At 37.8% G+C, this 16,583-nt stretch overlaps 1 long non-coding RNA gene across 1 annotated transcript; it reads left to right on the plus strand.

Moving 5' to 3' along the window:
• The first annotated feature begins 785 nt into the window (after positions 1–785).
• Positions 786–3,217, plus strand: LOC140812544 (uncharacterized). Its single transcript, XR_012113690.1, has 2 exons — positions 786–991; positions 2,952–3,217. It is a non-coding gene; the product is annotated as an uncharacterized lncRNA (long non-coding RNA).
• Positions 3,218–16,583: the final 13,366 nt, after the last annotated feature.

Raw genomic sequence — 16,583 nt, forward strand, 5'->3', positions numbered from 1 at the left:
ACTTTTGGATTACCGAGGATAAGCGAATTTCGGGGACGAAATTCAAATTAAGGGGGATAGATTGTGATGTCTCGAAAATTAGAAGTCCACATGAACCACGTGAGTGCAAGTTATTAAATTCCTTATATATTTTATTAAATGATTTTAATGCATGCTTTCATATAATTTATGATTTTAGTATTTTAATTATTTATGTTTATTTAATGTACGTTAAAATATTTTCTTGAGTTTTATGTTTCAGGCGAATATTCGAGGCGAGATCGAGGAAAGGAGACCGGGACGATTTTTAGTAAATTTTAATGTGGAATTTTATTGTTAAGTAGATTGGGTGTTTTAAATAATTTAATTAGTTTTTAGCATTTTAAAAAGTCTAATTTATTTATTTAGTGCTTTTAAGAGTTTAAAACTCTTAGAGTGTAGCAAATGTGCATTTTATTTTAAATTGGAGAATTTTATAAAATTAGTGTGTGTTTATTTTAATTGGGGGATTTTATGTAAAGATTAGTGGGGGTTAATATTTTATTTAAATTGTTACTGGAATTAATATTTTTTTTTATTAGCACCTTAATGATACAATTAAGTAATTTATTCCCTAATTTCTACTACACAATTCAAGCACACACTTAAGTCAAAACACTCACACCTTTACACCCATATATACGTATATCATATACACACACATATTCAAACAATTCAACATTATTACACAAACATATACACGTGAAACACATACACATTCAAAGATAATTTTCAAACTTTTTGACTAAAGGAAGGGAAATACGTTTCAAACTCTTTTGCACCAATCTCCTCTCCAATTATTTTCTCCTTCCTTTTCCCTTTCCTTTCAACAAGCATCGTTCCTTTCCTCTGCCATTTTCCAGCAAGATTTAGTGAGTTTTCTTCAAGAAAAATCAACAAAGTTCGTCCCGGATCGTCTCCCGTATCATCTCCGCTTCGGTATCGTCGTTACGGTATTTTTAAATATCAAAAGGCACGTATATTCTGTTCTTGATGTATCGATCTTGTCATATTATGCGTTGTGTTGTTATTTATGGGAAAATTATATGTGCGATGCGTAGAAGTTTGAGCAATCACGCCTAGATCAAGTTTGAAACAATTTTGGATCACCAAATTCACGTTTTTTATGTTCTGTAAAATACTGCGATTTTTCGGTATTGATTTTGAGAAAACTTTCAACGTGAAAATCGTAGAATTTTCGATGCCTTAGATTTGATATAAAATTCGAAATATTCGGATGAAAATTGAGTGAGTTATGGCATTTTTCGTAGGACTGCTCAAACTGCATTTTTATATAAACGTTTTTGTTGTTCTGAAAAATACTGCGATTTTTCAGTAAGGATTTTGAGAAAACTTTTAACTACAAAAACGTAGATCTTTTCGATACGTTCGATTTGATATAAAATTCGAGTTATTTGGATTAAAAACGAGTGAGTTATGATGTTTTTCGTATGACTGCTCATATCGTGTTTCAAGAAAATTATATATTGATGTGTTCTTGAGAATTTCTTGTTGCAGGCTTCGTTGGGAATCGTTGGAGGTTTCTTGCTGTGTTTAAAAGTGTCCATTGGGTTGATCATATGAATTTTGAGGTGTTGTTTAGAAGTTATTAAGTTGAATATGCATTAGAAGTCATAAGGAATACATGTGCAAAAATTTTGGGGAAAGACTCGTGCAGATCAGCGCCGCAGCGCCGCACTGCAGGCGCCACAGCGCTGCCTGTTCGGCCAGGAAGCGCCTAGGCGCTGCAGAGCAGCGCCGCAGCGCTACAGGGCCGAAGCAGCAGCGCCGCAGCGCTGCCAGAAAGCGCCTAGGCGCCTGTCTGGCGCTGCAGCGCTGCACGGTGACGCCTAGGCGCTGCCGAATGCAGAATTTTTATTTTAAAATCAATTTTTCTTGCTTATTTCGAGTACTATTAAATCTTTATATCCTAGTATACTAAAAAATTAATTTAGATATCATGAAGTTTGAATTGAGATCTTGGAGATATGTTTTAAAACAAAAAGGTTTGTACTATCTTTTGTGTGGGAAATTCATACTTCTTGACAAGTTTGATTTGGGGATTGAGTCGGGGGTTAACATACGATTTATCACGGTCAAGTCCCGAGCATTTCTAGAAGGTCATAAGTTAGTAATTCAATTTTGGGTGATGCATTTGATAGGTATGTTTAAAGTTGGGGAATTTAAAGTTCATGGTAGCATGTTAGCATATGCAGCAAGGTCCCGAACGAGATCCAACGAATCCCTCGATGTCTAGTAAGTATGTATGACGTGCAAAGAAAATATTTAAAGTTTTTGAGGTATGCTAAATGTCTTGTGACCAAAGAAAGTTAAGGACTGGAAAGCGTTAAATTATGAACGGGGACCAATCCGCCCGTTAAATTATGAACGGGTTAGATCGTGGTTGTGAAGCGTTAAATTATGAACGTGGATCAACTGGCCTGTTAAATTATGAACAGAGATCTTATGTATGTGGCAGTGGATACGTCCCTGTCAGCCCAGTACTGTGGTTTGTCTGATCAGATATTTATTATGTTATGGGTCACTTGCTTTGAAACATCCTCTACGCAAAATGATGAAGTTAAGTATGTTGAAGTATGAAAGCATGTTTAAAGAAAAGTTTATGTGATGGCACGTCATATTATGTATGCATGTATGTTCAAAGTTTATGCAAAGCTCAAGTTTATGAAAGTTCAAGTTATTATGCAAGTTCAAGTTTCAAAGTATGAATGTTCAAGTTCAAAGAAGTTTATGAGCGTTCAAAGTTATTATGAAAGTTTAAGTTTATTAAGAGCTCAAGTTTATTACGCAAAGTTTAAGTTTCAAGTATATATGTTATATTTTGAAGTTGTATGTGGTTTTATTATGTAATACTCGTTATTCCCAGTTTATACGTGTTGAGTCTTTAGACTCACTAGACTTGATCGATGCAGGTGAGTATGTTGATGAGGAGACAGGAGGTGGCGACCAAGGGGCAGGCTTGGATTGAGCGGAAGGCTAAACCCGAGGACCACTATGTTTATGTTTTATGAAAACTTTAAAAATATTATGTTTTTATGTTGGTTGTGAGATAATTTGGAATAAGTACTTTGTTGGAAAATTTGAGTATGAGATGTTGATTTTAAATATTATTATGTTGAATGATAAGTAACGACTGTATGAATTTTATGTTTAAGAAAATTTTAAATTTTTCCGCAAATTTTGAAGTAGTAAAAGTACGGTTCGTTTCACATTCAATTAATTATAATACATATGCGGAAGCTATACAATAAGAAGCCCGGTTCTTGTCGAGGTGAGGCACGTCACTAGCATCCATTGGCGAACCGGCATCCTACGCATCTTCACTACCTGATCCTGTAATACATGAGTTACGTGAGTTTATAAACTCAATAAGTTGGCACTTGTACATATCAATATGCATCGAAGGAACATACATATCAAGTCGTGATCAACAATGAATCTTAAAAACATGTCATATCGTAGCATATATTCAATGTTCATTTTTGTACTTGAGCCTCATTAGTTGACCTGTACTACCGTGCTTGCTTTATTATATAGCTACTACTGTGTTGGACGTCAGGGAGCAACCTTTGGCATCCCCACGCCCCATGAACATATATTGGCCAATAGCTTTGGTGGACTTAAAACCACACATGATGTCAACAAGCTCTATATCATGTAAATCAATCCTTTTTCTTTTCATGTTCATGTTCTTGTTCATGAAATAGCACCCATCATCAATATTCATGAGTTCCTTACATATTTAATACATAACAATGGAATATGGTGCTATGTTTTCATCAATAAACATACTAACAATGTACATATATCAATAGACAATGAGATGCATTTGAAATTCATAATATTACTCATGTATTACTTCAAGAACATGCCAACTTACAGTCCAAGCGTACGAATACTTGTTTGAGACGATGTATCTCGCTCCTATGCTGTCAAATATATCAAAAATCCATTCACTATATCTATATGGTCTTATACATGTATAACAACCATTAAAAAGATGAAAACTTACAACTCTAAGATGCCCTTGGGATGGAGAACCAAATTATAACTTCAATTGATGAAGGAAATGAAGAAAGGAGCTTTGGAGGATGTTTTCTAGACTTTTCTCTCGAGTTTGGCTGAAGAAGAGGTGAAAGAAACTGATGGAAATGATTAGAACTTCGAAACTTATCTTCATATATATTAGGCGGCGCTCGGGCGGTAGTTTTCTACCGCTCGAGCGCGGAATGTTCTGTCCAAGAGGTAAAATTTTCGTGCACTGGCGCTCGGGCGGTCATATTCTACCGCTCGGGCGCCATATGTTCTGTAAAATTGGTGAGCATGTAAAGTACCGGCGCTCGGGCGGTAAAATCTTACCGCTCGGGCGCCACCTGTTCTGCCTCTGCGCACTACTTCATCAAAGATCGCTCCAGAAACGTCTCTTCCGTTCATAATCTGGAAAAGTGGTAAACTAGGAAGTTGTAGCTCTATATCTTGGCTTGAATCTCCCACTGGTTTCCGGTCATTTGGAGGTCTGAGTAAAAAGTTATGCCCATTCTCCCAACATGTGTCATTGTAGGAGTGACGATACACACAACTCACTTCGGGACGTTTTTGGCTTGTCTTCCACAATGATTTGGACAAAACCCAAAACGTGAAAGTTGTAGCATTATATCTTAGCTTTCTAAGGGTTAAGGCCTCACACAATTTGGATCAATATTCAAATCATTATGCTAAAACCCGTACGAACTACCATATTTACGTCTCATTTCCCACAACTTCCATTACACTATCATTACCTACACATCTTACTCTAACTATTTAGGCATATATTCATTCTCAATATACCATGGACAATATAAAAGTCATGTTCAATCTCAATATTGATACCTCAATCATCACTTTAAATCTAACAAGCTAAACAACTACATAATAAACGACATAAACGCATTATTATCATTTGTACGAGTAACCGGGCATTACAATTCTCCCCTACTTCAAAGAATTTCGTCCTAAAAATTTGACGTACCATATAGTTCGGGATATCTCTGTTGAATCTCGTCTTCTCGCTCCCAAGTTGCTTCTTCGATTGCATGATTTCGCCATAACAGTTTCACCAAGGGTATTTCCTTGCCTCGTAATACTTTTGATTTCCTATCGGGGATTTGGACTGGTCGTTCTTCATACGAGAGCTTCGATGCAAGCTCCAATGGTTCGTAATGAAGAACGTGAGAAGGATTGGCCAAATACTTTCGTAGCAAGGAAACTTGAAAAACATTGTGAACATTTGACAAGTTCGGAGGTAAAGCAACTCGGTAGGCTCTGTCTCCTATTCTTTCCAAGATTTCAAATGGACCGATATATCTTGGACTCAATTTTCCCTTCTTACCAAAACGCAAAATGCCCTTCAATGGTGATATCATTACAAATACATGGTCACCACCCTGAAATTCCAATCGACGACGTCGCACATCAGCATAGCTTTTCTGTCGACTCTGGGCAGTGTGCATTCTTTCTCTGATCTTGGTTACCAATTCAGCTGTCTGTTGTACCAATTCAGGGCCTAACAATTTCCTTTCTCCTATTTCATCCCAATGTACTGGAGATCGACATTTTCTACCATATAATGCAGTATATGGTGCCATTCCAATGCTTGACTGATAGCTATTGTTATATGTAAACTCAGCCAACGGTAGTTTACTGTCCCAACTACCTGGGAAGTCAATAGTACATGCCCTCAACATATCTTCTAAGATCTGATTCACTCGTTCTGATTGTCCATCAGTTTGAGGGTGGAATGCTGTGCTGAATGACAATCGAGTTCCCATAGCATGATGCAAGCTTTTCCAAAATGCAGATGTAAATTTGGGATCTCTATCTGATACAATGGACACTGGGATGCCATGAAGCCTCACTATCTCCTTGATGTATTCTTCAGCATATTGATTCATCGTGTATGTGGTCTTCACCGGAAGAAAGTGAGCTGATTTTGTAAGTCAATCCACAATAACCCATATAGCATTGAATCCTCTTTGTGTTCTTGGCAAACCAAGAATGAAATCCATCGTGATGTGTTCCCATTTCCATTCAGGAATGGGTAGCGGTTTCAGGAGCCCTGCTGGTCTTTGATGTTCAATCTTGACCTGTTGACAAGTTAGACATTGTGAAACAAATTGAGCAATGTCTTTTTTCATACCTGGCCACCAAAATAATGGTTTCAAATCCTTGTACATTTTAGTGCCTCCTGGATGGATCGAATAGGGAGTAGCATGAGCATCAATAAGAATGTCGGTTCTGGTCGTTCCTTGTTTTGGTACACACAGTCTCCCTCGATATGTCCATATTCCTTCCCCATTCAATTCAAAGTTTGAATGTCCTTTATCTTCATCTCGCTGTCTCAATTGCTGTAATTCATTATCTGTATTTTGTTCGACCTTGATCCTGTCTGCAAGTGTTGGTCGAACTATGAGAGATGATAATTTGATTGTAGATCCCTTTGGAATAACATCAAGCTTCAAGTTCTGCAAATCCCATAGGATTTGTTCTTGCACTTGCATTGCAGCAATAGAACTGGACTTTCGACTTAACGCATCTGCAATAACATTGGCTTTACCTGGATGATAGTTAATAACACAATCGTAATCCATTACCAATTCCAACCAACGTCGTTGTCTCATATTCAGTTCTTTTTGTGTGAATAAATATTTCAAACTCTTGTGGTCCGTGTATATTTCACACCGTTCGCCATACAGATAATGGCGCCATATTTTCAATGCAAATACCACTGCTGCCAGTTCTAAATCATGTGTGGGATAGTTCTTTTCATATTCCTTTAATTGCCTTGAAGCATAAGCAATTACCTTCCCGTGCTGCATTATAACTGCTCCTAAACCTTGTTTCGAAGCATCACTGTATACCACAAAATCTCCTGGTCCTTCTGGTATAGCAAGGACTGGTGCCGATGTCAATTTTGCCTTTAACTCTTGGAAACTGCGATCACATGCTTCGTCCCATACAAATTTCACATTCTTTCGGGTTAAAGCAGTCAAAGGCAATGCTATCTTAGAATATCCCGCTATAAATCGATGGTAATAACCAGCTAGCCCAAGGAAACTACGTACCTCGGTAACAGTGATAGGTCGTAGCCAGTTATTAACAGCTTCAATCTTGCTTGGATCCACTGATATGCCTTCTTTTGAGATAATATGGCCTAAGAATGATACTTGTTCGAGCCAAAATTCACATTTCTTCCATTTGGCATATAAATGTTTATCCTTCAAAGTCTGCAAAACTAATTGCAAATGTTCTCGATGCTCCTCTACAGTTCGTGAGTAGATTAAAATATCATCTATAAACACAATCACGAACTTGTCTAGGAATGGCTTGAAAATTCTGTTCATTAGATCCATAAATGCAGCTGGTGCATTCGTTAGTCCAAATGGCATTACAAGAAATTCATAATGCCCGTACCTGGTTCGGAAGGCAGTCTTAGAAATATCATCTGACTTCACTTTTAATTGATGATAGCCTGATCGTAAATCAATCTTCGAAAAGATAGCAGCTCCTTGTAGTTGATCAAACAAATCATCAATTCTAGGGAGTGGATACTTATTTTTGATTGTCACTTTGTTCAACTCCCGATAATCAATGCATAGACGAAGGGTACCGTCTTTCTTTTTCACAAACAAAACAGGTGCACCCCACGGTGAAAAGCTCGGTCTAATAAACCCTTTATCAAGCAACTCCTGTAACTGTTCTTTCAGTTCTTTCATTTCTGTAGGAGCTAATCGATAAGGAGCTTTGGAGATCGGATGAGTTCCTGTCACAACATCAATTACAAATTCGATCTCTCTATCTGGGGGTAAGCCGGTTACATCATCAAGAAATACTTCTGGAAATTCACAAACGACATCTGTATCTTTTAGTTCACGAACCGGTGGATCAATAACTAAAACAGATGCTAAATATCCTTGACACCCCTTCTGTAATAATTTACAAGCCTTCATACAAGAGATTATCCGAAGAGGTAAGGATATACCTGCACTTGCTACTGTGAATGGTTCAGCTCCTACTGGTGCAAACTTGATCATCTTCAGGCCACAGTCAATATTAACTCTGTACTTCGAGAGCCAATCCATTCCCAATATCACATCAAAATCGTTCATTTTCAAAGCAATCAATTCAGCATACATCTGATGGCCTTGGACATATATTGGACATCCTCGCACAATCTGATCTGTCTGTAATTCTTGCCCGGAAGGTAAGGCTATGGCGAGTTGTGTCTCTAGTGTACTTGCTGTAATGCCCAATCTCTTTACAAATGATTCCGAAATAAAGGAATGTGTGGCTCCTGAATCTAGTAAAACAATAGCAGTAATACCAGAAATCAAGAACATACCGGTGATCATCGATGTATCCGCATCCACTTCTTCTTTGGTCATGAATTGTTGTATGTATTCTGTCATTGCCATAGTTCCTTGCTTCAGGTTAAGGAAGTCGCTGGCTTTCTTAGATCGTACGTCTTTACTGAAATACTTGTTGTAAAACACGGTTTTGAAAGTTCCCCATGTCAGTGGTCCAACCGGTAATGCCACTTTTGCACTTTCCCACCATATTCTTGCATGTTTTGTTAAGAGAAAGATGGCACAAGTCACTTGGTCAGCATCATCCATATGTAGGTAGGAGAAGATGGACTCCAATGACTTAATCCACTCTTCTGCTACTGCTGGATCGGTGCTTCCCATGAATTCCGGAGGATTCAAACGTCTAAAACGATCATATACGTCTGTTTGAACAGGCACATGTCTGTGTACTTTGGCTTGAGCTTGTGCCTGTTCATGAGTAGTCCGTTGCATCTCCAGTAGCTGCTGGATTTGTTCACCATGGACCTTTGCTTTTTGTTGGAGTAATTGGGCGAAGTCATCTACAGGTCGTGGCGCATTACCTTCACCTTCGACTGCTGGGGCCTTGCCCTTAGATGACTCTCCCTCATGTACTTTACGTTTCGGTGGCATTGTTGCTTATCTTAACCTACATGTAGGTCACGTAGAAAAACATAACTTAGCATAAACTATGGAATACAAAGATACTTACTTGCCAAGTTCTCCATATGGATGAAGTGCAGTGTCTTCCCTGTCAAAGAACCGTGGGCTCTGATACCATAAAAATGTCACACCCTTACTCTATACTTGACATGATTAATGATACTTATACTTGTAATCAAAATAAGGTTTGAATGATATAACTATATTATGAATCAAATCAAACAAGGGGCATCACTTTGACGGTTTGTAAAAATTTTGGCATGACGTCCCTATATTTTGTATAAGCCCAAACCAAGCAACAACATTCATATATACATAGACACAAACTCAACTCAAGCAACAACATCAACCCATATATATATAATCGTATTCTTACACACAAACATATTCTGTACCATCATACCCCTAGACATAAACATCGTAAAACTTGTTTCAAACCCTGACATTCAATTAATTATAATACATATGCGGAAGCTATAGAATAAGAAGCCCGGTTCTTGTCGAGGTGAGGCACGTCACTAGCATCCATTGGCGAACCGGCATCCTACGCATCTTCCCTACCTGATCCTGTAATACATGAGCTACGTGAGTTTATAAACTCAATAAGTTGGCACTTGTACGTATCAATATGCATCGAAGGAACATACATATCAAGTCGTGATCAACAATGAATCTTAAAAACATGTCATATCGTAGCATATTCTCAATGTTCATTTTTGTACTTGAGCCTCATTAGTTGACCTGTACTACCGTGCTTGCTTTATTACATAGCTACTACTGTGTTGGACGTCAGGGAGCAACCTTTGGCATCCCCACGCCCCATGAACATATATTGGCCAATAGCTTTGGTGGACTTAAAACTACCCATGATGTCAACAAGCTCTATATCATGTAAATCAATCCTTTTTCTTTTCATGTTCATGTTCTTGTTCATGAAATAGCACCCATCATCAATATTCATGAGTTCCTTACATATTTAATACATAACAATGGAATATGGTGCTATGTTTTCATCAATAAACATACTAACAATGTACATATATCAATAGACAATGAGATGCATTTGAAATTCATAATATTACTCATGTATTACTTCAAGAACATGCCAACTTACAGTCCAAGCGTACGAATACTTGTTTGAGACGATGTATCTCGCTCCTATGCTGTCAAATATATCAAAAATCCATTCACTATATATATATGGTCTTATACATGTATAACAACCATTAAAAAGATGAAAACTTACAACTCTAAGATGCCCTTGGGATGGAGAACCAAATTATAACTTCAATTGATGAAGGAAATGAAGAAAGGAGCTTTGGAGGATGTTTTCTAGACTTTTCTCTCGAGTTTGGCTGAAGAAGAGGTGAAAGAAACTGATGGAAATGATTAGAACTTTGAAACTTATCTTCATATATATTAGGCGGCGCTCGGGCGGTAGTTTTCTACCGCTCGAGCGCGGAATGTTCTGTCCAAGAGGTAAAATTTTCGTGCACTGGCGCTCGGGCGGTCATATTCTACCGCTCGGGCGCCATATGTTCTGTAAAATTTGTGAGCTTGTAAAGTACCGGCGCTCGGGCGGTAAAATCTTACCGCTCGGGCGCCACCTGTTCTGCCTCTGCGCACTACTTCATCAAAGATCGCTCCAGAAACGTCTCTTCCGTTCATAATCTGGAAATCTGGTAAACTAGGAAGTTGTAGCTCTATGTCGTGGCTTGAATCTCCCACTGGTTTCAGGTCATTTGGAGGTCTGAGTAAAAAGTTATGCCCATTCTCCCAACATGTGTCATTGTAGGAGTGACGATACACACAACTTACTTCAGGACGTTTTTGGCTTGTCTTCCACAATGATTTGGACAAAACCCAAAACGTGAAAGTTGTAGCATTATATCTTAGCTTTCTAAGGGTTAAGGCCTCACACAATTTGGATCAATATTCAAATCATTATGCTAAAACCCGTACGAACTACCATATTTACGTCTCATTTCCCACAACTTCCATTACACTATCATTACCTACACATCTTACTCTAACTATTTAGGCATATATTCATTCTCAATATACCATGGACAATATAAAAGTCATGTTCAATCTCAATATTGATACCTCAATCATCACTTTAAATCTAACAAGCTAAACAACTACATAATAAACGACATAAACACATTATTATCATTTGTACGAGTAACCGGGCATTACACATACATACACAACAACAGCCGGATAACTCCGGTGAGAATATAATTCTCAGTATAAACAACATATACATGCACATCATATAAAAGCATATAAGAACGCATAAACAGTTATCAAATAACATGTATCACAATCTGTTAAACATAAAGTAAGAAATTGTAAATCAAACTCTTTGACTCTAAACTTCTGACTCGACTCTCCTCTAGTCTAGGGATCCCGGTAAGAACGCAATAGTCTCCCATCTAATCTCTCCATTTAGATGGTGGTACGTTCTTATTTCTGGACTTCGGTCCACTATATCGAACAACTGCAATAGGGACTGATCTGTCTCCTAAGCACAACGATATAAACCAAACATCCAGTGTCTTGGCACATCTGCCGAAGACTTAGCGCGTCTGCCAATGACTAGGCACATTTGCCCACGACCCTCTCTTGATATCTATCTTCTATTCTCTGCTTTTCTATAAATCAATAGAACAAGCATATTCATTCAAATAATATAAAGGTATTAAAACAATAATAAATAAGTATGTGGTTTTGGGAAACTCAAGTCATATCTAACTCGAGTCGTATCTCCCGGTTAACATTGATTTATACCTTTCTTATGTCAATTTGATGATCGAGCAAAACTTGCACTGTGGAATCCTGAATAAAAATATGATTTTGCCTGCTCAAAAATTAATCGCAAGTGCACGATGTCAATTAATAGTATAATATACATGAGTACGAGTATCGTTCCACTGGAGACTGTGTTTGACAATTATTATTTTCAGTTATTAAATCTTTAGCAACGAAAATTGATTTGTTGTTCGGCAAGGTGCCTGGTTCTCTGCTCGTGATCATTTTAGCCAACTGACCTATCTGATTCTCCAAGCCCTTTATTCATGCATCCTAGTTTTGCAGTCTAGTCTCGGTGGCTGAAATGAACTTAGACATCATTTGATCCAAACTAGATTTCTAATCTCGAGGCTCATGTCGATACATCGGTTGCTTAATGTACTGATGTCCTCCTTTTGGTCGAGGCTGACTTCCTTGTGTTAGAGTAGGTGCCCGTCGAGCCAAGTGTTGGCCGAGGGTTCATGATTAAACTCTATGTATAAACAGCCTTTATTTTAATAATATATGAAATTATTGTTTTGGCAAATCTTTATCTGTATACATATGCTAGTTGCATAGATAAAGACCTTGAATATACAAATAGTAGAAAGAATATGAGATGCTCATATGATGAGTATCATGAAACTCATATTTGTAATACTGTATATTCTAAACGGTTCCTAGTCGATTTAGCCGCCACTAAGAAGGATATAGGCCGCTCGAGTTAGAGACTAGTATCTGCGATGTGAGTACCATGTTTCATTGGTAGGGGACATTGTGATGTCCGAACATGCAGATAGGTGCTCCTTGTAGAGAGTGCACTGAACAACCCTCCATAAAAGGACTTTCCAAGTGGTTCTCACTTATCGAGTGAAAAAGTCCTAGTTTATGGTTGTACACCATTAGTTCTTATGACCCGGGACAACATTGAGACTCTATGTGCTAGAATTACACTTTGACTTGTTTACCGACTCTCATGGGGTCATCAGGTGGCAAGTTTGGGTGTTCTGTCGAAACATATAAGAGTCGATGCATTGTAGTCGGGGATTCACCGCTTACCTTCGGGTATGGATATCCTATGTGTTATCATGTATGTGCAGGTTGAAATCTCTGATCAGAGTATGGTGGTAATTATGAAAGGGGGTTTCATAGATTACACCATCGATGCAACTATAACATGACACATAGTATCGATTCATTGACAACTGTCGATAAACCAATAGTTGTCGAATCGGTCGAGATATATGAGTTGAAGGGACCGTACTGTACGCTAACCATAATTGAATGGTTCTTGCAGGCACTATCATTTGATACCTAGGGAATCATGTAAGCGATGCTGCTAGGCGTTTAACATGATTGGTTGGGTATTATCAGACTTGAGTTCTGACGTTCTTGTTATCAAGGAGTTGATAAGTAAGAATGGAGCAATTGGGGTATGCTCGTATAAGGACATGTTTAGTCCGAATCACATGGAGATGTGAACCCACGGCTAGTTGTATCAATGAACCATTGAGGGCCACACAAGTGCTAGCTTTCTAGATCCCGTTGAGAAGTTAAAATTGTTCAATGTGTTGAACGGCTTATAAATGAGTTTATAAGCGTAAAGAAAAATAGAAGTATGACTTCTACGAGAGAAATATAAATTTTAATTTATAGAAGTGTTCCTAAAATAAAATTTGGCCAAGTGAATAATGTATTTGAAAATTGTGATTTTCATAAACATTATTATGGACTAAATTAAATTAACTCAAATGTTGAATTAATTAAACACTAGTGGGCCTAGTAGAGTCCAAATAATTAAATTAATTCAAGTGTTGAATTAATTAAATAACATTGGGCCTTATAGAGCCCAATTGGAAATAATTATTTAACTAGTGGGCTTGAGTAAAATCAAGTAAAGTCTAATTGGGCTCAAATATGTTTGAGACAATTAAAAGTCCATGGGCCTTGTAAAATTTACAAGCCCACTAGGGTTTGCATGCTTGAGAGGTGAAGGGGTGTGGATTATTTTTGATTAAAATATTCTATGGCATGCAAGACAACTTTTTCACTTTTCCCACAACCAAGACAAGTCTCCCCCCTTCTCTCCTCCACTCACTTGGCCGAACTCCTATCTCTCATTTTCTCTCAATTTTTGGTTCTTCAATTGTTGGAGAATCAATACACTTCTCTTTGAAAAATACCCTAATTTTTCTAGTGCAAAATTAGGGTGGTTCTAGATTGTTGGTGGTGGGCTTGATTTTTGAACAAGGAGTGTTCAAAGGAGGTAGCTTGTAGATCAACTCGTCCATACAAGAGCTAAAGTGTTTACACTTTAGTTGGTGTCATTTATCAATCTCAAGAGGTTGATAGGTAAAAATTCTAAAACACTCTATGAATGTCATTTTTGTGTTTTTGTATATGCTACACTTCTTGTTAAAATCGATTTTCTGAGCTTCCGTTGTGCATTCCGGTCACCTAAATCGATCCCTTTCAAGTGGTATCATGAGCTAAGTGTACTAGTTTTCATGTAGCATATACATAATATTATATTGAGGGCGATTTCTAACCGATTGAGATGAAAATTTGCAACAAAATCAAGGTCTTGTGGGGAAAAATTTCGGGCAGCAACGTGCTGCCCATTTCGGGCAGCACGGGCAGCCCATTTCGGGCAGCAAGGGCAGCCCGAGGGGCTGCCCGAACAGCCCCTATTTTAATAATAATAATAAAAAAATTTGTGGCCGGAATCCGACGACGGAGCTCCAGCGACGGCGATGACGACTAGGGTTTTCAAAAGTGTTTTGGATTATCAAAGTGTCATGGGCCTTGAGTTGTTGGGCCATTGGATGACTAACATATTTTTGATTTAAATGGGCCAAAATGTTTTTTGGTGAAAAATGTGTTTTTGGGCCCTTAAGTTTAAAATTACAAAAGTTGCAAATTTTTCTCATAAAATAAATAATTGAAATTGGACTTTAATTATTTATAGTAAATTGTGATTTATAAGAAATTCGGTTATAAATAAATTAATTAGAAAGTAGACAAAGGTGTTTGTATACTTTGTTAATTTAGTTTATAATCGTGGCGATTAGTGATTGGTTCAAGATATATAATATTGGATCAATTAATTATTGTGATAATTAATTGATGGTGTATGATATGTGATATTATGCATGAAGGATGATCAAAAGCCCAAGCCCAATTTGCTAGGTGTATGCTAGGATATTTTGTGTTGAATGATTGTAATAATTATCAATTTATAAAGTGGGCTTGGTTTATGGCCCGTTCCCACCCCATGAGATGTATCCCTATTTGTCATGGATATTTATTTGTAAATATTAGTATAGTGGATGATCAAGATTGGAAGATGGTGGCCATGATGATTATGAAGATCGAAGACATGTAAATATTGGAAGCTAATTTAATAGTTGCATTGCATCCCGTGCATTTACCATAGGATTGGACCTAGGCCCGTGTTTAGCTCACACGGGCCATTAGTTTTGGGGCGATTGATCATCCTTGTTTGTTTACTGTTTATAATATATGCATGATATGTTATAAATAATGAGTATGTGCGTTATTATTATGATAATAACAAAGTTGCATGAATCCGGCAAACATACGATCAAACATGGCGAGCTTTTAAAATAAAATTAATGATGAGACCTTTCAAAATTCAAAACCCTCATTTTGAATAAGATTCAAAATTAATATCAAGTCCGAAAAGGGGAATTATAAATTTGTTTATAATTTCCTTGTCTTCCATCGTCAATGGGTGCATGATGAACGCTACCCGTACTCGGGGCTCGGCTCATATTATTGGGGAGCTTTGGGTGCCGGAAAGCTGTGACATCGATTGACATGGTGATGTGAACTACGTGGAACTCCCATGATTTCGGCTCATATTATTGAGGGAACTCATGGCGACCGTCCATTAAGGTTCAATATCGATGGGTTAGGCTTGACACGTAAAGATGAACGACGTCATATTATTGGGTCCTAATCAAACGTGAGACAAAATTTTACGTAGAGTGTTGCATGGCGATACAATTGGAAACTACCTTTTAGGAATTATGATTGGCTGATATTATTCGGGATCATAATTCGCTAATTGGACCTTACGTACCTACTGAGGAAATGAGTTTCCCGTTTTCACTAGAGGGTAGTGAAAATGTCAAAACAGTGGGAGCGAAAATTTATAAAGTTAAAGTCCAAACTTTATATCTTATTAAATATTTTAAAATAATCATTAACATTTATCTGTTTTACTTTTCAGTACAAAATTTGACAATGTCTTCAATTCGCAATCCGCTTTCTGCCATTCTCGAAAAACACGTTCTAACCGGACCTAACTACATCACTTGGCTAAGAAATTTGAAAATTGTCTTGAACTCGGAGAAAATTTCTTATACACTGACTGAGTCGCCCCCTGCTGAGGCTCCGACTAGCTGTACTCCTGAGGAATTGCAGACCTACAAGGATTGGTGTGACCATGACTTGAAGGCTAGGTGTTATATGCAGGCTTCTATGAACGATGAGCTGCAGAGGCGTTTCGAGGATGCAAAGAATGCTGCTGACATTCATATGCACCTCAAGGAGCTCTTTGGTGAGCAGACTCGGCCTCTTAGGCATGCCACAGTCAAGGTGCTCATCACTTTACGCATGCGAGATGGGGCCTCGGTCCATGAGCATGGCCTAAAGTTGATTGGGCTCGTGGACAAGCTCGTTGGCATGGATTTGATCTTG

Source organism: Primulina eburnea, chromosome 14 (genome assembly GCF_022965805.1).
Source record: "Primulina eburnea isolate SZY01 chromosome 14, ASM2296580v1, whole genome shotgun sequence".
Lineage (NCBI taxonomy): Eukaryota > Viridiplantae > Streptophyta > Magnoliopsida > Lamiales > Gesneriaceae > Primulina > Primulina eburnea.